This window comes from Apaloderma vittatum, unplaced genomic scaffold, assembly GCF_000703405.1.
Source record: "Apaloderma vittatum isolate BGI_N311 unplaced genomic scaffold, ASM70340v1 scaffold3575, whole genome shotgun sequence".
NCBI lineage: Eukaryota > Metazoa > Chordata > Aves > Trogoniformes > Trogonidae > Apaloderma > Apaloderma vittatum.
In genome coordinates, this window is record NW_009718580.1 from 15,421 (window position 1) to 39,742 (window position 24,322).

The 24,322-nt window shown below is 39.3% G+C and overlaps 1 protein-coding gene across 1 annotated transcript in view; it reads left to right on the top strand.

The window, feature by feature from the left end:
• Positions 1–24,322, top strand: part of RNF180 (ring finger protein 180) — a gene marked incomplete at both ends in the record, with an annotated part of 44,167 nt that overhangs the window by 14,325 nt on the left and 5,520 nt on the right.

Consider the following 24,322-nt stretch of genomic DNA (forward strand, 5'->3'; position numbering starts at 1 on the left):
GATCGTATTTAGGAAATTTTAGGAATATAGGTAAAGATAGAAGACTCTTCAGTGTTACAATGTGGGAGGGACTGTACATGCACTTGCAAAAGTAGAAAAAAAACAGTCATAAAAGAAAAATGTGTAGAAAACCAAGCCCCCTGGTAGCAGACTTGCCAGCGCCAGCACATCCAGCAGCAACATGTGCTAGATAGCACTTCCTGTTCTTCAGTGAGATTAAATTGCTTCTATTCCTTAAGTCTGATCCATGCCAAATATACTTATCATACCTGTTATACCAGAGAGACGTAATCTTGCGTTTTACAGATGCAGATATTATGAAGTGTATTCTTCGCTGTTAGGAGACGGGTTGGCAGATTTTCTGTGGCGTAGAGAACTACTTGTCTGTTTTATTTACAGCATTGGATTCTAGAATAGCCACAAAAAAATTGTATATATTCTTTATTATTTGCATTTTTTTCAGGTGTTAAGTGGGTTCGGTGCTCAGTCTTGCTTGCTGCAAAACATAAGTTCTGTGAAGAGATACCTAAAGAGATTGCTTGAAGATTAGATAGAGGCAGACCTGGTAGTTCCTTTTGGCTCCATAATGACAGAGTTTGTAATGTTAATTAGTACTCCCCTCAAGATGGGTCCAAAATCCAAACTGAGATTAGTATGTTAATTGTGTTACAATAAAGAGGAATACTGATTTTGGTATAGCAAACTGAGTTTTGTTTATACATTAGAAAAGATGCTGAACAGGAGCAGATTTCTTCTGGATGACCAAACCTCTTCTGCAGGGAACTACTGAACTGAAGAGCAGAACACCATTTTTGTAGTTGCGGTGGCAATATATTATTTCCCTCTGCAGCACAGCACAACAGACCAATCTTCTAAAAGTAAGCTGTTTTAGGAGGATATAAATAATGCTTTAGAATTACTACTAGATGAATCTTTCTGGATTGAAATCTCTTAATCTGTGGAAGGTATCCATATTTAGAATTGTGTTCACTGCTGTGCGGATGTCTGTCTCTGGAATTCTTCTGTTCTAAAAGTGTCACAGTTCCCTGTAGCTGTATAAACGTAGCATAGAATAGTGCACTGAAACTATTTTTATGCAAATGTGTGAGCAGTCCTGAATTTTAGAGACATGCTGAAAAGTGCGGTATGTGACCCACCACGAGTGAAAACAGACTGTGATGAGGATCTCCTGGGATTAACTTGATCCACTATTAGTAAAATATTATCTTACTTTTAAGTAGGGAGCCATGGTAGGAGGTGGTTGCTCAGATAGATTACCGAGATGAGCTCCCAGTTGTTCTCTGTATGTTTTCTAGGTTGAACTTCTGTAAACCTGTCTTGGGCAATAGCAGTGGAAGATCTTACTACATTTTATCTCTAGCAGCACATTAAATGTATTCAGTGTTTCACTTTATCTGTACCACTATTTCATGTCCTTCAGCTACAAAGATACATTTTTCTCTTGCTTCTAACAGAGTTTGATCCTGTGATTTGGTTGGATGAGATCCAGACCATATGTTTATCTGTCCTAAGTTTCTCCACCTAATCTCCCTGTGCTCTTGGCAGCAGTTTGTTTCTTTTTGCTCTTCCATGCACTACACACAGTACCATCTCAAAAGACTTTGGGCCACTGCAAGTTTCATGTGTGTTTTCTTATCGTCTTATTTTGAATTTATTATTGGTGCTTTAAGACAAGTTTTCTTCTGCCTTGTCTTTCATCAGTCTTCTGTCATTTTTCAAATATGACTGTCCATGTTTTGTGGGAACAGACTTACTGTGTTTTTGCATGCATTATGCTTTTTACCATCATTTATTGCAGGTGGAGTTCAGGTGGTCAAGTAATTCTTCATGAAAAGCAAGCAGAAAGATGACATTCTGAGCATAGTAGAAGAAAACAATTCTTACATCTCAAAGTGGATACTGTAAAAAATGTTTATCAATATATTCCTAGCCATATAGATGTTGTACGGAATGCTCCAAACTGGTATGTTTTAGTGCCATAGGTATTGATATCTCTGCAGCAAGACCCCTCAACTAGTAAATTATGGCCTGAATGTGGCTCACATATCACCTGCACTCTTTTGTGCCCGAGTTTGTAAGGGGTCCTTTGTGTGTGGAGAGGGAGAGGATAAGCTATAGCATGAAGCTATGCCTTAATACTTACTATTTATGCTAAATTTCTAACAATCTTGCTAGAGAATGTGCCGATGTTAGAGTTCTGGTTGTTTACAACCATACGGTTTCTTATCAGCAATCGTCTTCACTTGATGGGTGTTTCTTATGATGGCTATAACCATGTAATCGATGGAAATGTACAAGACATTATCCAGAACTGATTTACTGTGAATGGAATTAAGTTGAGCGGTAGTTGCATAATCATAGAATACTGATACCCTGCCTCTATAATGTGAATATAAAAACTGACCCATCTTTTATCTCTATAGATTTTTAAGTTGGACTTTTGTATCTGTTTTGGAACTTTTGTAGCTTTACATATTTAATGTATTTCATAATCCATACTTAAATCATGAATTATTCTATCTTAACATGTCCACTGATACATTCTTTTCAGTATAGTCAGGGAGTTTTTTTGGCCCTATGGCGTTTTTATACTGCTGTAGAAATTATGGCGTTTAGGGCTGGTTTTTGAGGACTCCTTTTTCACCAGCAGCATCTGAAACGTTTTTCAAAACATCAAGAGCTCTGAAAGTAAGTATTTTCCTATGTGATATATAAAATCTTCACATATTTGGGGGGGCTAGGATGGGAAGGGCCAGCACTATGGAAAGAAGCATGTGTTGAGTCTTATTTAGTTAAGATGAGCTTCAATAACTATGCCGTACCATCTATGTGGGGGAATTTGTAAGACATAATAATACAAATTTTATTTGTTTAATTCTGAATGGGCAAATCTGAGAGGCCAGTTCCAGCTGTCTGTTCCACTTCTGTAATGAAAAGTAATTGACAGTGATCATTTTACAGAACACTGTGAAGACCCTGGCAATCTAGTTATATACAGCCCTCTTTCCATAAGTCACTGAGCGTATTCTTGAGTTAAAAATTGGGCATGGTAACAAAAGAAAAAAACAAACAAACAAACAAAACCCCAGATAGCAAACTATGTATCTGGTGATTCTAATGTTTCCTAAAAAATTAACATACCTAATTCTGTAGGATACATTTTGATTTCCACTCACTGATGGAAGAACTGTGAATAGGAACATCTTACCTAGTGATTGTACTAGGGTGACCCGCATGCTTATAACACTGGATAACCAAAGTCTGACGATGTACCCTGAGCTTGAACCTCATCCTCAGTTCATTTGAGGAAAGGCAGATTTTCACTCTCATGTTTGGCTCCTTACTTTTGTGCTGAATGTAGCCTGAGTGGACATGCCAGTACGTCATAAACAAACTCGCAGTTAACGACTCTTTACAAGTATTTTTAAAAGTAATCTGAAATTATAACAGTTACTATATATTTTTATCATGGCAGAAAAAAATGTCCAGCTATGTTCTAGAGTCAAAACATTTTCAGTTGGAAGAGACCTTCAAGATCATAGAGTCCAACCTTTTTCTAGACCTGTCAACACCACTAAACCATGTCCCTCAGCACAACATCTGTCCGTCTCTTAAACACCTCCAGGGATTGAGACTCAACCACCTCCCTGGGCAGCCTGTTCCAATGCCTGATAACCCTCTCAGTAAAGAGATTTCTCCTGATACCCACCCTGACCCTCCCCTGGCACAGCTTAAGGCCATTTCCCCTTGTCCTATCACTCGCCACTAGGAGGAGCAGACCAACCCCCGCCTTGTTACAACCCCCTTTTCAGTAGTTGTGGAGAACGAGAAGGTCTCCCCTGAGTCTTGTCTTCTACAAGCTAAACAGCCTAAAATCCCCCAGCTGTTCCTTGTGTGACTCATGATCCAAATCTTTTACCAGCTTGGTAGCCCATCTGTGTACCCTCTCCAGCACCTCAATGTCCCTCTTGTAGTGAGGGGCCCAAAACTGGACACAGCACTCACCAAAGCTGAGTACAGGGGCATAATCACCTCCCTTCTTCTGCTGGTCACAAAATTTCTGATACAGGCCAGGATGCCATTGGCCCTCTTGGCCACCTGGGCACACTGCTGGCTCATGTTCAGCCGGCTGTCCATCAACACCCCCAGGTCCCTCTCTGCCTGGCAACTCTCCAGCCACTCCTCCCCAAGCCTGTAGCGCTGCTGGGGGTTGTTGTGGCCCAAGTGCAAGAGCCGACATTTGGCCTTATGGAAACTCATGTTTTGGCCTTGGCCCAGTGACCCAGCCTATCCAGATCCCTCTGTAGAGCCTCCCTACCCTCAAGCAGATCGACACTTCCATCCAGCTTGGAGTCATATGCAAACTTACTAAGGTTGCACTCTATCTCCTCACCCAAGTCATTGATGAAAATATTAAATAGGACTGGGCCCAGTACTGAGCCTTGGGGGACACCACTCATGACCGGTCGCCAACTGGATTTAACTCTGATGTAACTCTTTGGACTCGGCCATCCAACCAGTTTTTCACCCAGCAAAGCTTATACCCATCCAAGCCAGGAGCAGTCAATTTCTCTAGGAGAATGGTGTGGGCAACAGTGTCAAATGCCTTCCTAAAGTAAAGGTAGACAGTATCCACAGCCTTCATGCAGCAAGTGGGTCACCCAGTTATAGAAAGAGATCAGGTTTGTTAAGCAGGACCTGCCCTTCACAAACCCGTGGTGACTGGGCCTGATCACCTGATTGTCCTGCATGTGCTGCATAATAGAACTCGGGGTCATCTGCTCCATCAGCTTCCCTAGCACTAAAGACAAACTGACAGGCCTGTAATTTCATGGATCATCCTTCCGTCCCTTCTTTTAGATGGATGTTTTATTGGCTGACTTCCAATCATCTCAGACCTCCCCAGTCAGCCAGAACTGCTGATAAATGAGGGACAGTGGCTTGGTGAGCACCCCTGGCAGTTCTCTCAGCGCTCTAGGATGTACCCCATCTGGCCCCATAGATTTTTGGACATCAGTGTGGAGCAGCAGGTCCCTGACCATCTCCCCCTGGATTGTGATGGTGACATTTTGCTCCTGGCCCTTGTCTCTTGCCTTGGGGCTGGCTTCCCTCGGTACAGGTGTTTCTGTTACTGAAGACTGAGACAAAGAAGCATTAAGCACCTCAGCCTTATCCTCATCTTTTGTTACTGTATTTCCTCCTGGGTCTAGCAGGGGATGGAGGCTCTCCCTGGTCTTTCTTTTGTTATTAATGTATTTATAGAAGCTTTTCTTGCTGTCCTTTACTTTCAAAGCCAGATTAATTTCTCTCTGGGCTTTGGATCTTCTAATTATCTCCTTGCATAACCTAACAATATCCTTGTACTCATTATGAGTGGCCTGCCCTTTCTTCCAGAGGCCATAAACTTTCTTTTTTGCCTTGATTTTGAGCCAAACGTCCCTATTCAGCCACACTGGTCTTCTATGCCACTGACTCGTCTTAAGGCACATGGGGATGTCCTGTTCTGTGCCTTTAAGACTTCCTTCTTAAAAAGTGTTCAGCCTTCCTAGACTCCTATACCCTTCAAAACTGCCTCCCAGTAACCTCCTAAACAAATCAAAGTCTGCCCTTTGGAAGTCCCAAGTGGCAGTTTTGCTGTCCCCACTCTTAACGTCTCCAAGAGTAGAGAACTTACTAATTTTGTGATAGCTGTTCCCTAGTCAGCCTCCACCTGCCACATCCTCCGTAAGACCTTCTCTACTCACAAGGAGGAGGTCCAGCAGGTGCCTTCCCTGGTAAGTCCACTTACCAGTGGTGTGAGGAAGTTATCCTCCACACATTCCAGTCAGTGCCATTTTGATTTTATCTCTGTAGAAAATCTATAATGCCCTGTCAGAATTTCTGAAAATGAAAAATATACTCTGAAAAAATGTATGCGTTCTGGGAATACTAGTATAGCTTTAGCTATTGCACTGCCTTTTCTTAACAGCAATTAATAACAGTTATATTACATAGTAGCATGCTACATTCTTGTATTCTGTCAAGCAATGAGAGTGCTTTTCTTGCTGCTGTCTTTTTCTTAGGAATAAAATATTTCTGAAACATATTCCACTGAAGTAAGTACATAGATAAATTACCAAAAGGTACACAGCAGTTATTTCAGCACTGCAGAGTTGCCATAGAATATTGCTCTAGCAGTATTGCCAAAATATAATGATGTCAAATATGTGGTTATCAACAATTACATGTTTAAAAATAAAAGGTTTGCTGGTATATTAAGGCTAATTCTTGTGCTTGATTCATTCTCTCTGTACAGAGGATTTGGTTTAGCTTAGCTTCATCGTACTGCATTAGGTATTCCTTCCAAAGCCTAAAAGTCACTTCGTATTCTTTTTTTCTAGTAATGTTGTTTTGGAAAACACTGCTCTATATCTAAGCAATAGCCATTGTCACAGATGATTTGTAGCCCACAAATTATATTACTTCTTGAGATACATAAGTTTACTTATGCTAGTCACAAATTGGAAGAAAGGACATTCCGTTCTGGAAGGACAGAAATGTAGAAATGTACCAGAGTACAGTGTGCAGTCACACTGAATGGACAGTGATGGTACCTGAGAGCATAAGAACTGTAAAAGCTTCCCATAAAACCTGCTATACCATTTGTTTTAAATACTGCTAAATTTGTACTAAACCATTTGGTTTGTAAGTAACATTTTGTTTAGTACATAGCTTTTCTGTAAAAGTGTTTTGTAGCATTTTTAATGAGAGCTTTAGGAGGTAGAGTATCCCAGCATCTTTATTTGTTTCAGAGGACTTCAGAAGTGTTAGATGCTTTTCGGTGTAGTAAACTCAGTAATCCCTTCTTCTAGGGCATGCAGTTTACTTTCAGTAATGATTCAGTGAAACAGAACAGCTAATGAAATGAGTGAAGATCATCTGAAGTAGAGAATAAAAATTGGAGAAATTAAATGCTCAACAACACCTTGCACATGAGAAGCATGTGGCCAACTGAATTTAGCTAGCAAAATTAGAAATAAATAGTGTATTCTTTACTCATTGTGGCTGAAATAGGCGTTAGGGAGACTAATGGTTAGATAGTTAAAGGAGGTTACAATGGGAGTAAAAATTTTTAGAAACTTGTAGAAGAAAAAAGATATGCTATAGTGAGGCTAGGAACACTCGCGGACCAGGGGCTGTGAGATAAGATACATTAGTTATGCAAAATCGGATTTAAATTCGATCTGATGCAAAAATAGAGCATCTCGCATTTTCCAGCTTTTGCTTGGAGAATACTGAGCAATGCATAGGTACTTCATCTGGAGCACTAGCAATCCTGGGCTATTTCAAGGGATGAAAATTCTGAAAAAAATACCCAAGTAAAATGAGTTCTCTGCTTTGACTTTTGCACATATAATCATTCTGGATCTGGCTGGGCCAGTGCTGAACTCATGTTGGATAAGCGTGTCTCGGGGAGCAAGCTGAATTCTGCAGGTGTTCCTGAGTTCCTTTGCTGTGCTCTCCAGCATCACAGGACAATGAATATGAATACACTGAGGGCTGTGTACAAGTTGGTTCCCTGGTTTTCGCTCTCTAGAAAGAGCTTGATGCAGGACCATCTCAGAGTTTCTGTATGAATCAGCCAGAATCCAGGCAGGGTCAGTCAGGTGCCTTCACCATACATTCCTGTTTCTGAATTCATCATGCAGAAGTATTTGAGCTAACACTGCACAGAAGTGTCTCTGATGTGCTAAATTTATTTCTTCACACCATATGAGAGTGGCTAGACTGCTCATTTATCTAACTAGGGATGAAAGCTTAAGATCAGCTTTCATGTGATTCTGGATCTGTCCTATGAGCCCTGCTAGATATCAACAACTGTGCGAAGAGCCAGCTGTCTTTGCACTAATGACAATTAAACACAACCCAAACAGACATCCCAGAAACAGATTGTTACCCATGCGGAATGCAAGATTATTCTGTATCAGAATGGCAGCAGACAGTTACTAGTGATTTTCACAAGGTATTCCCAGTGTTACAGTGCTGCAAAAGCTTAAGTTTCAGGAAGCAATAGTATGTTTGTGTTGCAGGCCGTTTGGGATATTCTTGTTTTCCTACATGACCATCTTTCCCAATTGCAAGAATTTTCCTTTGTATATAAGTGTGTATGTATATATGTAAGTATTTGCCTGGTGCAAACCACAAATCATCTCTAATTTGAAAGATAATGATGTTATATTTTTCTTGTGGGTTAAAACATACCGCGTTGATTGTGGTATTACCGAGTAGCCTGGTGAATTAATAATTCAGTTTCATTTGGCAGATAGAATAGTTTTTAATCGATTATTTTATAAAAGATGAGATATGCTTTCACAGAGCTGTTATCTGCATTTTAAAGATACTAATGAATATTTATGTCGAGTGTGCATAAATTAATATGCTCAAAACTAAAGCATAATCTGAAACTAAAAATACATACTTGACAAAAGGACACTCCTGTTTGAAGTCTATTATAAAAATCAGAAATACTTAAGGGGCTCTAGTTCAGGTAGTAAATTTCAAATTTTCTGGGTAACTTGCAAATTGCTTTGGAATAAGTAGTTTTGGTTGAAGCTTTAACTAACTGGCAGATAACCTTTGTCAAGGTGGATAAAATGGTTCACATTTCACAGTAGCTGTCTAGAAGCATAGTTTCTGTTGGTAACATACATTTGTCTTGCCATACTGAAAAGTGAGATTAAAACAGATGTGCTCAAACTTGGGAAAATAGAGGTGATCATTTTGTTCTCTGAAGTAATTTCCTGTATTTTTGACCAGAATATCTTTATGCCATGTAAAAGTTGTTTCAATTTTAACTGAAATAATTTAATGATAGTTGTTTTAAGAATTGTGTTAACCTTTGGATTCTGCAAAGAATTCCAACTCTATTGCAAGGAACTGTAGATTGACACATGGCAAATATAATGTGTACAGCTACACATTTTGTGAAACCAGTAGTTGAGGGCATTCTCCGTTATAAAGTTCAGGATCTTGACCTGTAATCTCATTTGATACTAGTGAAGAGCTAAGTGGCTAAGTGGTGGCATCTGTTTATAAATGAGTGCAAATAAAATGGGACAGTAACATCTGTTTCAGGTTAGAGTGTGTACCTTTTAAACTTGCAGAAGATTGTCCTTTTGAAAAATAGACCTACAAAAGTATATCATTCAGATTGTCAGTTTGTGTGCTTTTCTTGTAAACATAGAAAATTAAAAGTTCTTTTTATGAAAAAGAAGAGCAAAGTCATATTCTAAAGAAACCTTTTGCCTAAGGCAATGTTGAGGTCGTTTCTTTTCAAACTTATCATTCCTACCATGGCAGAGGTAGGAAAGATTTATTTTTTATACCATTGGATTTTACTTTTGTTTATACTGCACTCAGGCACTTTGAAAGTCACGAAGCATTGGATATCTGTCACACCTAGAGATGAAGTATGCAGACTGTTTAGGCATTAGTTTCTCAGATTCTTGATTGATGGGCCGGTTTTGTACTCTCAGGAGTGACCTAATGACTAGATTTGATGCCGACAAGAAATTTTTCGTACAGACTGAACCTCCAAAAGCAGGTATGTAGTACAGACCTCTGGACAAGTTCATAGGTTCCTTCCCAGTATTACCAGTCTTTGATTTCCTTCCTCTTAGTTTCCTAGGTTATTGGTTTTGCTTTTGCCTTTCAGTACAAATCTAAAACTTCTTTCAGAATGTTGGAATGTGGTGTAGGATCTATGGGTGTGGAGAAGGCAGTCTGTGGATCTCATGTCTTATCGCTCACAATTTTAGAATACTGGGCTCAGTGATCCAGATAGACTTTTGATCCTTTCTTCTGTAATTCTAAGACCTTTAGCCACTGCAGATCCTAGTTCTACATTGTACTAATTCAAATAGATTTAGGTCACTTAGATGTACTGAGTATATTTGTAGTTGCTGAAGGAGGGCCAGGAAGTCATCCTCTGACCTGAAGCCTGGTGGCCCTGGTCTTGTCACTCTGCTTATAGCTCACTACCCCCACAGCATGCTATTTGTGTCCATTCTGCAAATCACTTGGTTCTGAGTCAGAGCTCCAGATGGTACCCTGTAGTCTTCACATATAATCAGATCTGGATGTCTCCTTTGTCAGGTCAAAGTGGCTGTGTATGCTACAGTGTGGCAGCGTGGTGCTTTTTGCAAGGTGAAACTATGAATAGGTCTAAAAGTATAGCCTGAGCATCCTGTAAGTACTGGAAGACCACTATGAGGTCTCCACGGAGTCTTCTCCAGACTGAACAACCCAAACTCTCTCAGCCTGTCCTCACAACAGAGGTACTCCAAGCCCCTGATCATCTTCTTGGCCCTCCTCTGGACCCTCTCTAATAGGTCCATGTCCTCTTTATGTTGAGGGCCCCAAAACTGAACACAGCACTGCAGGTGGTGTCTCATGAAGGAGGAGCAAAGGGTGAGAATCACATCGCTTGATCTGCTCATGGCACTTTTCTTGATATAGCCCAGGGTGCAATCAGCTTTTTGGGCTGCAAGTACACATTGCTGGCTCATAGTGTTTTTCATTCACAAGTGCCCCCAACTCCTTCTCTGCAGGGCTGCTCTCAATCCACTCATTGCCCAGCCTGCCTTTGTATTTGGGATTGCCCCAGCCCAGGTGCAGGACCTTACACTTGGCCTTGTTGAACTTCAGGAGGTTGGCCTGGGCCCACCTCTCCAGCCTACGCAGGTCCCTCTGGATGGCATCCCTTCCCTCTGGCGTGTCAACTGCACCACACAGGTTGGTGTCATCAGTAAACTCACTGAGGGTGCGCTTGATGCCACTCCTTCAAAGACATTAAATAATACCGGTCCCAATACAGACCTCTGAGGGTCTCCACCCACACATTGAGCCATTGACCACAACTGTTGAGTGCAGCCATCCAGCCAATTCCCCATCCACCAAGTGGTCCATCTGTCAAATCTATGTCTTCCAGTTGTATAGACTATGACGTTGTGTGGGACATTATCAAAACCTTTGACCTTTTTAGAACTAATAGCTTAGAAGGAATATTCGATTTTGCAAATTAAGCTAATGTTATATTTTTCATTTAACTTTCTTAAATGGTATGTAGTCAAAAGCTCGTGTGAATGTTGCCTGGTGGCATTTTATATTGATTATATAAAGTCTTTATCTAGTACGTTTGTGTATTTTGAAATGGGAACACACATTGTATAAAGTGAGATGTTACATTGACTTCATTTTTGTTTGGGAAATGTATATTCAGTTGATACATAGTTTCAGCTATTCTGAAGATTGTTTAAGAAATGCTTAGACATAGAAAAGCATTCTTTATACGCAGGAGTTAATACATGCTGCTTTCTACCACTTAAAATATTACATTTGTAGTGTATGTCATTCCAGTGTACCTCTTCTAGAATGTGAAAGCACCATTTAACTCTGCAGTTTTCTACTGCAATTGTGCAGATATTGTGAAAATTAATAGTTTTCATAATTTCTTGTCATTTTTAAAAGTGGACTATTATGCTTATGAGATACTGATTTAAGAACAGCATTTAGAAGGGCTTATGGTAATGCTTTGTATAAAAATTGTAGGAGCAAGATTTAAATGGATTTTATTACATTGTAGTATTGGTTTGGGCTTCTTAAAAGATCTTTTTAAGTAATATTTTAATGTGCTTATTAGGAAGTGGTCTCCTCTGGCATTTACAAAATAGCTGTGGAAATTCAAAAGTTTACCTATAGTAATATAAAGAGGAGAGTGAAGACACTGTTACTGCAGGCTGAACAACTGCAAAACTTGTATATGTCGTTTACTCTAGCACACAGAAAAAATATAATGCTTTCTTATATTTTTTAACTGTATAATTATCCTCCACAGCTCTGCAATGGGTGACTTGGTTTTTGTTTGATTTTCTTTTTCAAAGAAAATTATTTTATGATCTGTATATCTTTTTATTCCAGACAAAATGCATTCTTTGGAAGAATAATTAAACACTTATTTAGTAATATCTGCTCAGTACCGTCAGGGCTGTGGTAGGCTGTCCCAAAGCAGTCAAACATCCACCCAGCCTCTCATTTACTCCTTTCTCCCAGAGGGTGGGGTAGAAATCAAAGGAGGGTGAGAGGACTCGTGGATAGAGGTGGTGGCAATGTAACAGGGAAATTAAAAACTGCGTGTGCAAGGAAAGAAAAAGAATTTATTCACTCCTTTCTATCAGCAGGCACATATCCAGTCCCTGCCTGAGAAGCAGGGCTGCAGCACACGTAGTGGTTCCTTGCACAGAGAAATGTCATAAGCACAAACATCCCACTTGCCTCATCTCCCTGAGGACTTATAGCTCAGTGTGACATCCTGTGGTAGGGGTCAGCTGTCTTGGCTATACCCACTCTCAGTCTCAAACCCACCTCCAGCCTACTTGCAGTGGTGGGGATAAAGGGAACATTGACGCTCTGCAACCCATGTTCAGCAGCATGCAAAACACTGGTGTGTTCTGACCACAGATACAAAGTACAGCCGTGTAGGTACTGCTGTGATGAAATTTTCTTGTTTCTCTCATTGGTAGTTTTTTCTTGACACACCTTCATGCTTTTTTCTGCATTTTCTTGCCAGCAGCATCTCCAGTTCCCAGCTGAGTCTGTTTTGTTGCCATTTTGGACCCCATGTGCCCACTAAATGATCCGTGGTTAAGTGACTAAAGTTGACAGTGATGGACTTCAGAGCTAAGACTGCACTCAGGCTTAAGAAGGGCAGAGTTCGCATCACTGAGTTTTTCTTTCAGGTTGTCTCCACCAGTTAAATTTTATTACTTTTGAAGGTTTATCTGCAGAATGAGGGGTAAGAACTTCTTTTTAGTATTAAAGTGATAGGTGCTAGAGGATTTGAATTTGGCATGTGCACTCTTAAGTATTTGTGCTAGTCGTAGCCTTCACAATAGCTTTATGTCTCATCCTCTGCTTAAGGGCTTTAGCTTGTGTCCTTTAAGACCCAAAATAAAATCATAGCCTGCCATTGAATGCACAGTAGAAGTATGTAGCCTAACAAGTTTTATTCTTTTTAAGATAGACAGGTCTTTGAACAATATAAAAGTGAGCTTTGTTGCTCCAAACATGCCCTGTTTTTGCCTGGAGAACTGACATAAATAATACATCTAAAAATGATCATGATTTATCAGCTACAAACTTAAATTAAGGAGGCAACCAACCCAGCACAATCAAACTAAATGACATTGGTTCGCTTTATGTGCTTCACTGTGTTGGGTCTTTTGTCTTTGCCTGTTAGGTTTCCTCATTAGAAAATACTTTTTCCAGTCTGCTAAACTAGGGCATAGGATGCTGCCCACATTAAGGAAATTAAAATTAGTAGATAACTTCGAAAGTTTCTAAGACCTCACTTGAGCATCCTGAATTATGCAGGATACACTTGTGCGAGAAGTGTGCTCTCCTGAAGTCTAGTTAAGATTATTTTTATAGTTCCTCCTTTTTTCCCCCACTGTTTTACTGGATCCGAAGTCGGAAGTAGTGTCCTATTTTACTGTCAGTATAGAAAATTAAAGGTAAAATTTTAACATGTTAATAGTAGTGAGCAGTATTAGAAATCTATTGAATTTTGAAAAGGAAAAAAGGGATATATGTCCAGATATCAAACCAGAATACAGCACTTTGCCATGAAAATAATTTTTAGTTCATTTTGCATTATTTGGAGCAATAAGTCTGAAATAATCCATTCTGATTTTCCTTTATTTCTTGTGAATTCCTTTGAACTGTTCTTTACGTGAACAGTGTCAGTCTTCGAAGGACTTTGAGGCTGTTAGCCGTGAAATTTTTGAGATACCTTGTCTATTGATGATTAATTGTTTTGTGTGTTGGCTACCATAGTCAGACTTCAGTATTCACTTTTTTGAATATCTAAGCTGGGTCAAACACATGAAGTATAGCACAGTGTATTCACTTGGTATATCCAGATATTTTGAGACTTCTAATGAAGGTATATGGTAGTTTTGCTGCATAAGCAGTTAAGCTTTTTATATAAGGTGTACCAGTACTAAGATAAATTCAAAAGCTTGGAATTAGTTTTAGATATGAGAAGATCATTGGCTTAACGTGGTGGTTTTTTTCTGGACAACCTTTTGAAAAAATTTAACCCTTAAACAAGAATGTTATGTGCATCTAAGGATCACTAGTGATATTTTATGGTAACATTGCTTTTGCTGAAAGATACATAACCGCTAAGACTTACTCTGTGCATCCCATTTATATCATAAAATTAGTAGCTTCAACCTGTACATATATATTTTTTTTGTGTGAGTAGTAGTTCTAAATGGATGCATGCTACACTGCCATAATGAACTTCTACTAGCCTGCTTAGTCTTCTTATCTAACGCTGCAGAACACAATCCTAGACCTGTCCAGGTTACTTTAGTGGGACATTGGTTTTGCTGTATTGTTAACCAAGGTGCCAGTAGTACTGTGGCTTTAAATTGCATTGTTATAATTGTAGTATCATAGAACAGCCTAGGCTGGAAGGGACCTTAGAGATCATTTTAATCCAGCCTCCCTGTCCCCAGGGATGCCACCTCTTGACTAGATCAGGCAACACATGGGGACTGAACGGGAATTGAACCCGCAACCTTGGCGTTGTTAGCACTTCGCTTAACTGACTGAGCTAACCAGCCCCTTAAAATTACAGAAGAACTTGTGCATTTTGTCAATTTATGCTTGCAGTTTGATGGCGTTAAATTGCTTTGTTTTCTGTAGTCTCATCATACGTTGTACTTCAGTTTTTCTATAAAAGAAATTACTTCTATCATGATAGATGGCAGAAGATGAATGAAGTGCAGGTGACATCAGCTTGTCATAGTGGATCTTGTCAAGAGTGAAACTTATATTACAAGAAATGGATTACAGTTTAGTAACTGGCAGTGAGACTTCCTCTGGAAGATTGTTGTCCAAGACATTCTAAGGAAGGAGAAATCTAATTGTACCTCCTAAATTATTAGACTATTAAAGGACTCCAAAATACTGAGCAGAAGACAGGTTTTGTTGTTTCCTCATCCAGCTCATTCTTCACAAAACTTCTTCTGACATTCTGTCAAATGCAGGGCTATACACAAAGACAGGAGAAATTTCAAATTTCAGATTAAATTCCCATGCAAATGCAGTGAAGTGGTTGTTTCCTTTGCTAATAAAATGTCATCAGCAATGCAAGTAGAAAAGAAAATCTTTTAGCATTGCTCTTCTTTCAGTTTCTTTAATCCAAAAGTCAGATCTCGTAGCAATGTGTTGTTTAAATATAAACTCAGCAGAATAGCATGTTATCATAAAGAAAACCATATATAACAACTTCATGGCAGTTAAAGAGGTGCCACATACATGCCTAGCCCACTGCTAGGAGGTGAAGAGACTTCTGTGCAAGAGAAGAGGACAGCTGGCAAGGCTTATATAAAGATCTTTTTATCAATCTGCTGCTTAAAATTCAGAAAGCTTCAATTTCTGAAACACCTAAACTGTTTGCAGGGTTTATGTTTTAAAAAAGTTACTATAAAGGAGATGGTATTTGAGAAGTCTTGGTCAAAGTTAAGTGGTTTGGGATTTTTTTTATCCTTATGCTCTCTCTTACACAGTTACCAATTACTCTGTGGTTTCTTTCTTTTTGCTGCTAATCCTTTGTATAGGCAGCTATAGACTTTAGCACAGTAATTCTTAAATCTTTCTGTAGTTGATTATGGAGCACCAGCATATAATAGTTGCATCCCACTTTTTTAATCCAGACAGAGAAATGTGAAATAGCAGACATTCAGCTTGATTTTTCTATTTCAGCATCCTGTCATTCCAAAGAAAAGCTTTAAACTGTATGATTTTTTTTTTAGAGAGTGTATTTTTATATTTGATTTCTGAGAAGCTTTGTGAGAGACATCACTGGAAGGAAAATCTGCAGTATTAAACTATAGCAGAGAGGAAAAAACTGAAATCATCAGAGGTCATTATTCAGACCCCTCAAGGCTTTTACAGGAAGGCTTACAGAAATGTAGCCGCCCTAAAATTTAAAAAAATTTTAAAATGGCCTTACCATCTTCATAAATAACTTCTGGGAAAAATGAAGTGGGATGCAATGCACTAACTTACACAACACATTCATGTCTTGCATAAAATAAATTCTGAATGTTGTAGTACCTGTTTAGGGAATATAGTTTGGTCTGCATGAAAGGAAATATTTATGGAAGAGTGTATGAAATTACTAGTTATTATGGAAACATGCATGCGTGTGTACAAGATTTTTCAGTTATTCTGAGAAATATAAAATAAGCAGTAGTTTCTGCTCTGTCAGACAGAAAAGATTTGGATAGCAGCCACTTAAATCTAAGTATCTGGAAAGAGAATTTATTTAGGTATCATTATACTGACAGCTGACCCCTTTGAAGCCATTGAGATTAAGGACTTTCGGACTGAGGCATCCAATGGTTAAAATTTAGGAAAACAAGCTTTTGCACTGTTTGGATGGCTTTGGATATTTATGACTGAATAAAATTCCAAGGAAGGATAGTAGTGCTTACTGCTAACATCTGCCATCACTAAACTATAATTTATGAGAAAATCTTGGATAAATTTTTGGATAAAATATCATAAAGAGTAAGAATTGAGGGGTGATTGGTTAATCAAATTAGCATCTAGATATTACTGGACAGAAAAAACAATGTATGGAACAGTTGGGTTGCATTTTGTTACCGTAGATTCACCTGAGGTTTTTTTTAAGCAGCACAGGATCAAATTTCAGCATGACACTCCAGAGCTTATATGAAAAGAAGAAACAAAAGAGACTTTTTTTTTTCTTTCTATTGCTACATGAAGACGTCTGAAGCACTTTTGTATTTTGGTGGTTTATAGTTTTAATTTTGCATCACATTGTCTACTATAGATGGATTACAAACTGCAAGCTTTACTGAGTCAAAGTAAATGTAAACAAAATGGATAAAAAGATCTTGCTTTTTGTTGTTGTTAATGACTCCTAGAGTCTTAACCTTAAATCATTTTTTTCTTTTCAAAGCGTCGTTTACAACTTAGAGAAAATCTCCAGAAAGGCAATACAAGTTCTGTATGAAATCGAACTGATTTGAATTTACAAGTTTGTAGTAATGGAGTATCTACCATCACTCCTGAATTTTTAAGTATAAGCATGTATTTACGTATTTCAGTGATGTCTTTTTTTGCATTTTAAGGAAAAACTTTATATTTCAAGCCATCCTGGAGCAGTGCAAGAGGTCAATTCAAAGATTCAATTCTGATGAAGTTAGGATTATTCAGTAATGATTTTACTAGGTATAAAAAATTAAGTAATAGTGATAAAATCCGATTACCTTTCCCCTGACTTCCTCAGATACATTCTTTTTTGAAACCCTTTACTTGTCTGTATTTTCCTTCAGTGTAAGTGGGTGTTGTACTTTAAACACTGTTTAGAGATGGAGTCTATTTATGTAATCAATAATTAAAATGAGTTTAAGAAACTCAGCCAAGACACTTTAAATAGGTGGCCTGGTTATTCTGAGGAAGATGATCACCCAATTGCTCCATCCAGATAAGGAGAATTTTGAAAACTGGGACAAATAATTTAATTGTCTAAATATAGTTTTAGGCTCCTAATTTTAGGGTGACTTATTTCAAAGTAATTCATCTCACTATGCCACAGTCATGGAAACGGAAAATGCGTGCGGATTTGTACATCTAGGGTATCCTGTTTCTATTGTGATTCTGAGGTGAGAGATGGGCATGTGCCAGCCCGATGAAAAGGACACTGTGGGCATCCAGCCCAGATGGAAGGATGTCACATTCAACAGGAGGCCAGCTGAAGGGTCAAGGTTGGGCATACCTTAATGTGCATCCAAGTGAATACAGATAGAGGCAAAATTCATTTATCTGGATTAAATACCTCTTTTGAGTCATAGTTTTGATGATTATTTCCTAAGTTGTCTCTGATGAATAAAAAGCAAGAACTTCTGCTGCAGCCTGTGTTGGAAATCTCTGTTACTGATGTAATAATAAAATTTGAGTGATCATGTTACCACCACTATTATAGAGACTGAGAGAATGGGCATGCTTATGTAATACTACTAAGGAATTTATGTAAAATTTATTCAGAGACATTTTTGAAAAAGCCTGTGATGAGAATTAATTTCAGCAAACCCATCTTTCTGTCCAAAACAGTAATAAGTCTTCTATAACCATATCCAGCAGACAGAAACCCTGTGTAACTGTCATTGTGTTGATCTTCTGATAATTTTTTGCAGACAAATCTATGCAGTTACTGGAGACTGTACAAGCCATGAGAACTGTAAATTGGAGCTGACAGATCCCAGAATCAGTGAGGCTTTGGTAGGAAACAGATTAAAATGGTTATTTGTAAATGTTCTGTATTCCAGAAGTGAAGATCCATTTCAGTTATACACAACTTGAAAATGCTGTTTAGAACCTCTGTAAATGCTCTTGAGGACAGGAGCGGACTTCCATCTCTGGCCAGCACCCTTCCCATGTCATCTACTCCACCTTCTGCTATATAGTGTTGGGAAAGAGACCTAATTTAGCGCTAAAAGTAGTTGTTCTGCACAAAAGAGCCTTTTGTATGCTGTTAACTCAGATTGTGTTATGCATCACTGAAATTTGCTTAAGATTTTTGCTGAGTGACAAGAAGAATTTCAGATGCGTTGTTTGATATACTGTGACTATATTTATGTGAAGCTGCCAAAATAAAGTAGCACTGCTCCAGACGTACTTTTACAGACATTTTGTTATGACCATTTTCCCTAATAGAGTAGTAGTAGATACATTCATGCAAAGCCTAGAGGTATAATGGCGTATAATTGTTATTTCAGAGCTACATTTCTCTTCATTACAGGTAAAAAATATGCTATATTTACAGATATAACAGTACTATTTCAACAGAAATATTTTGTTGATTCTTGCAAATTGATAGAACTCTGTCTTTTTACTGTATACCAGAACCACTACTAGATTGTACATAGAGCAGTTGTACTCCCATTGTACTAGAGTGGAAGACTCTTCAGATTTTGATAGCAACTGCTTTGATCTGACTAACAGAAAGCAGTCATTTTGCTTGCAGCTTGTTTACTTCTTCAGGACTATAATTTAACCTTCCAGTCCAAATATGTCTGTAAACCTCAGCAGTATGTTTAGCACGTGTTACTGCCAGTTCTACATCGTTTCACTTTTCAAAATGCAAAGAAGATCTGTAATACCAAAAGGAGGAGGAATACTCTCCTTTTCTTACCTAAAACTTAAGTTAAAAAAAAGAGAATTTTTAAAAAAAGAAAATGTTTTCTCTTCAGGGAATTCACAGCAGAAGGGCCAACACCACCCTGTTGTTTAGGCATTGCATCAAGGTTCTAGGAGATTCACAGAAGTTTCTGCAGGCCTCTGCAAATGAATTTCTCTCCTCATGAATATTTATTAGTGTTTGCTTTGTTGTTAGGTGTAGTGGTACAGATAGCTGTGCCTGGATGCTCTAGTCTTCATATTTGGTTTTGGCATGAAGCTTCATTTGCCAACTTAGCTAAAATGGTTACGTCATTCTCTTAAATGCCTGAATAAATAATGTGTATGTTTTATTAAGTGCAAAATCAAAATAAAAATGAAGATAGGCTTGTAACGTGGCACGTAATTCTTAAATACTAGTTTAAGGGCAGTAATAAATATTAAAGCATTAAGATGGTAGTGGTTTGAGTACTTTGAGTAACACTCACTCCAGTGGCCTGCCTCTGAATTCATCTTGCTAATTGAGTTATTTTAATAGGTAAATCATAAAGTAATCAATTAAGTAGTTGCCATAATCTTCAAGAGATCTTCATAAAAGCAGGGTTTACAGACGTTCCTTAAACAAGTTATTGTTCCTTCTCCTAAGAGTAATTTTTGTGGCCCTCCTCTGGACCCACTGCAACAGATCCATGTCTTTCTTGTGTTGAGTGTTCCAGACATAGCACTGTAGGTGGGGTCCAACAAGGGCAGAGCAGAGGTGAAGAATCACCTTTCTTGACCTACTGGCCACTCTTGATGCAGCCCGGGATGCGATTGGCTTTCTAGCTTGTGAGTTGGCATCTCATGTTGAGCATCTCGTCAGCCAGCATCCTCAAGTCCTCTGCAGGGCTGCTCTCAATCCACTTGTGACCTGTCCTGTCTTTGTGCTGGGGATTTCCGTGACCCAGGTGCAGGACCTTGCACTTAGCCTTGTTGAACTTCATGACATTTTTATGGGCCTACCTCTCCAGCCTCTCCAGGTCCATGTGGATGTCATCGCTTCCCTCCAGCTTGTGAACCACACCAGACAGCCTGGTGATGTTGGCAAACTTGCTGAGGGTGCGCTCGTTCCCACTGTGCATGTCACCAAAAGTTAAACAGCACTCATCATGGGTCTCCATTTGGACATTGAGCCATTGGTAGTAACTCTGAGAGCAGCCATCTAGCCAATTACTTATCCACTTAGTAGTCCATCCATTGAATTCATGTCTTTCCAATTTAGAGACCAGGATGTCATGCGGGGCAGTAATAGTTGCACACAGATGAATAGTCTCCCATTAATTTATAGGCTATGAAATTAGCTATTTTGGAAAAAGTAGACCTCGTATGCGGCCTTTATTTGGTGTAGAGTTTATCGCATTGATAACCCATTTAAATTTGTAGTGTTCTTACTTCAACATTGTGGCTTATTTTTAGTTTGAAATGTAAATTGCATCTGTAAGGTATGGCATTTTACTGCTTTTTTATGGTAGATTTTACAAAATAAGATTGGTTGAATCCCTTCTCCTTCTATTGTAGCATGTATTTTAGGCTTTTATATGTTTTTATTATGCCCTTTGCAGTTTTCAATGTCAATTTTAAATTGTAGTTGTTCAAACTTGGGTGTGTTACTCTAAAACAGACCTCAGGAACAACCTGTGATGAACTTCAGGAGAGCATTTAAAAGCAGTCTGTATAGGCAGCCAGAGAAGAAAATCCTTTTGGGCAAGCACAAGCTGTATTCTTCCAGTGGTTTTCTGTATTCACATCTAACTTCTGGTTATGAAGGTATCCTGGCATGCAATACTTGAAGAATTTTTGGGCCTTACAAGAGCTATGGCTCCAGTTGGAACATACAAACACTGCTTAATTGCCTATTTAAATTATTGTGCGTTAGCTTTGCTCTGATTTTAGCTTTGCAGTACTAAATGATGCTGTGTATCTAGATAGGTCTTCTGAGAAGGGACGCAAAGCTGTAGAAAAGGCTAGGGGGCCAGTTAGCTCAGTCAGTTGAGCGTGGTGCTGATAACACCAAGGTCGTGGGTTCGATTCCCGTTTGGTCCCCATGTGATGCCTGATGTAGTTGAGAGGTGTCCCTGCCCATGACAAGGAGGTTGGATTCGATGATCTCTAAGATCCCTTCCAGCCTAGGCCATTCTATGATATAAGACAGCTCTTCCTCTAATCCACTGAGCAAATTACTCTTTAACCAGAGTCTGGTTTGCACATTAGAATAATTTTGATCTTTCTAATTGCAGTTGGCTCTGAGATTCTCCTGTCTGTGCATCTTACTGTGATTACAAACCTATCTCAGAAACAGCTATTACCGTTGAGTCCTCAGCCATTTTGCCTCTAGCTCCCTCATTTACTTAATTGGCTTATACAAGATGTTTGACTTGCAGCCAATGCAACAGGCAGCTCCTCTGTACACATTGTATATTTCCTTTCTGATCAGTGCTCCTCAAAACCAGTAAGCAAAAACTTGCTTCATCCCCTCTTTCCCCCATCTTACAATTTTGATTTTGTCCTTACGTAGAATCATAGAATTATGGAATCATTTAGTTTGGAAAAGACCTTCAAGATCATCAAGTCCAACCATTAACCTAGCAATGCCAAGTCCACATGGCTGGGTTGGAGGGGGCTTTTGTCGTCACAATGTATTAGTGTTTCCTCATTTCTTCTGTAGTCATCTCTGTTAATTTTTAAGCTCAGGCTACTTTCCTCACTTTCTGTGCCAAATTACTTTCCGCTTTTTGTCAAAGAAAAAGTATTGTGAGGCTTCCTTCATTCTAAAATGACCTAGCTGTAATCAACTCTTCATTATGTTTTGCCATTCCATTCTGATGCGGGTTGTCTGTGTTGTAAGCATAGAGATGCTCTGGGTTAAACTGTGTTGTGGATTAGTTGTAATATAGTCCTGCTCTAACACCCTTCAGCAGCATGGAGCCGGAAGTACTAGTCCCAGTTTTTACTGTTTGGGACTAGCTTCTATGGATGCTAGAGAAGCTAGAAGCTAGTCTCAGCCAGACCTACACTGGCAGCTTGTCAGTACAGCCTAGTTGATTCTGCAGTATATTTCAGTACACGTTTTCTGAGCCCATCGCAAGTCTGGCACAGAGAAAATCAAGCTGGAGTAGAAAGTGCTGAGGTAAGTGCTACAAGAGCCACACAGTTATTGATGCTTAGGGTTGCACAATAGCTTACGTTTGGATATGGTGCTAAACTCAGAGTGTCTTTGTGAATTTGGGTCATGGCAGGCCAGAATTTATAAGCTGTTTTGGCAGCTGGTATTCTGCAAAGTGCAGTGCGAAGGCTGAGCTGCACTAGCAGGGCAAGTTCTGGCTTATCCAGGACTGATAAATTCTGATTAAATACTTTTGCTCTGTGTTACTTGAATGCATTCCAGATTACCCATACTGTTAAGACTCACTCATTATTTGCAGTGTTCAGTATCCCAGGTAGAAGAGGACTTAGTATAATGAGAGACAACAGAAATCCAAACCAATAAGCCATACATGTAATTATATCTGAAACAGAGCTAGAGAATCCTGTTTCTACAACAGGCACAAACCAACAGTTTTCAGTATGTAATATACCAGTATCGGGCAGTGGTTGTCTGCCATGGCATATGAGTGTCCAAAGTTGCCAGTGTAATACACGCTAGTCAGTATGCAAATTAGATGTAAATCAAGCAGCTGCTCTAGCACAGAGTAGTATTTTTTTGGTAGAAATGCATCAGCAGGTGTGCTTAATCTCAATAAAAGGTGTCTCAGGAACTTTTAGGACTAGTGTTGCAGGACTAGCAGCAGTGTAGGTACAGAATAGTGGTTGAGAGTGAGACATGAGGGTATTAAGTATGGATACTGGAGCTTGCAAGAAGTCATTGATATCACGCCCTGAGTTTCAGGACATGACTTACTCAGATTCCCGATTCCCAGGCCAGGATTAAGGTGACTTACACCAAGGATCCAAACAGCAATTTTATTTATCAGTCACAACAAGATATTTCAGTTGCCCACTCAGCACAACCAACACGCTTCACAACAACGAGTTATTAGTAAGCAAAAGAAACCGGCCTTGCCATAGATAGCTTCCTGTTAAAGCGAGGAAGAGAAAGAAGGAAAGCGATAGGAGGAGGAAAGATCACCACCCTTGGATCCAGCGACGACCATGGCACACGCAGCCGTCTCCAAGTGATGGGTGAAAAAAGCGCGCAACTGCCCGGTGTGAGTGCCTTTTATACAGTTAAGTTCCCGCCACAGACCGGGAATGAGGTTGGGGGATGGTGGGGGCTTCTGAGGGGGGATGTGTTACCCCTCCCTCTCCTGGCTTCTTGCAGACACGGCTCTCAGCTCTAGCCACCCCAGAGCAAAGTGCTGAGTCACCCCTGCACAAACACAGACAGGTGCCAGGCAGGCGGCTCAGACTGTTTGAGACATTTGTTTGGTCCCTTACAATTGATACTACAAGACAGCTTAGAATTAAGACACTTCAACTGAGATCATTAGGCAAGGATTGAGAGTTTAGGACAAGGGGCATGAGATTTGACACTCAGAAGTGTCTGACATCCTCCTCTATCTTGGTTTTTGTCCTGGTGGGTGTCTTGGATCTTGGACTATGTTGGGTTCTGTCAGCTGTGAAATGGCGAGGGTAGATAGAGGAGCTAAAGTCAAGTCATTGTCTCCTGTGTGTCTCTCATGGAGATGAAAAAAAAAAAAGCCTTTTTTCTTTAAGTCAAAAACTATGCATGCCATTAGTATTAGATCTTCAGATTACATGGAAAGGTTTAGTCATCTTACAGGAGCAAGAACCTGGCAATTTGCACAGGCTGTTACACTCACATGGCTTCTATATCGTTTGGGAAGTCCAGCTATGTCCCCCTACAAGTATATCAATACAAGACAGTTTGGAGCACATGTGCTTTCAAAACTAAGCAGTTGCCAAAGATATCAGGGGTTCCTAGACTTTCTACTATAAGGTTCTGCATTGTAATTGTAAAGTTGTGGCTTGTTTCAAATGGTGAGTA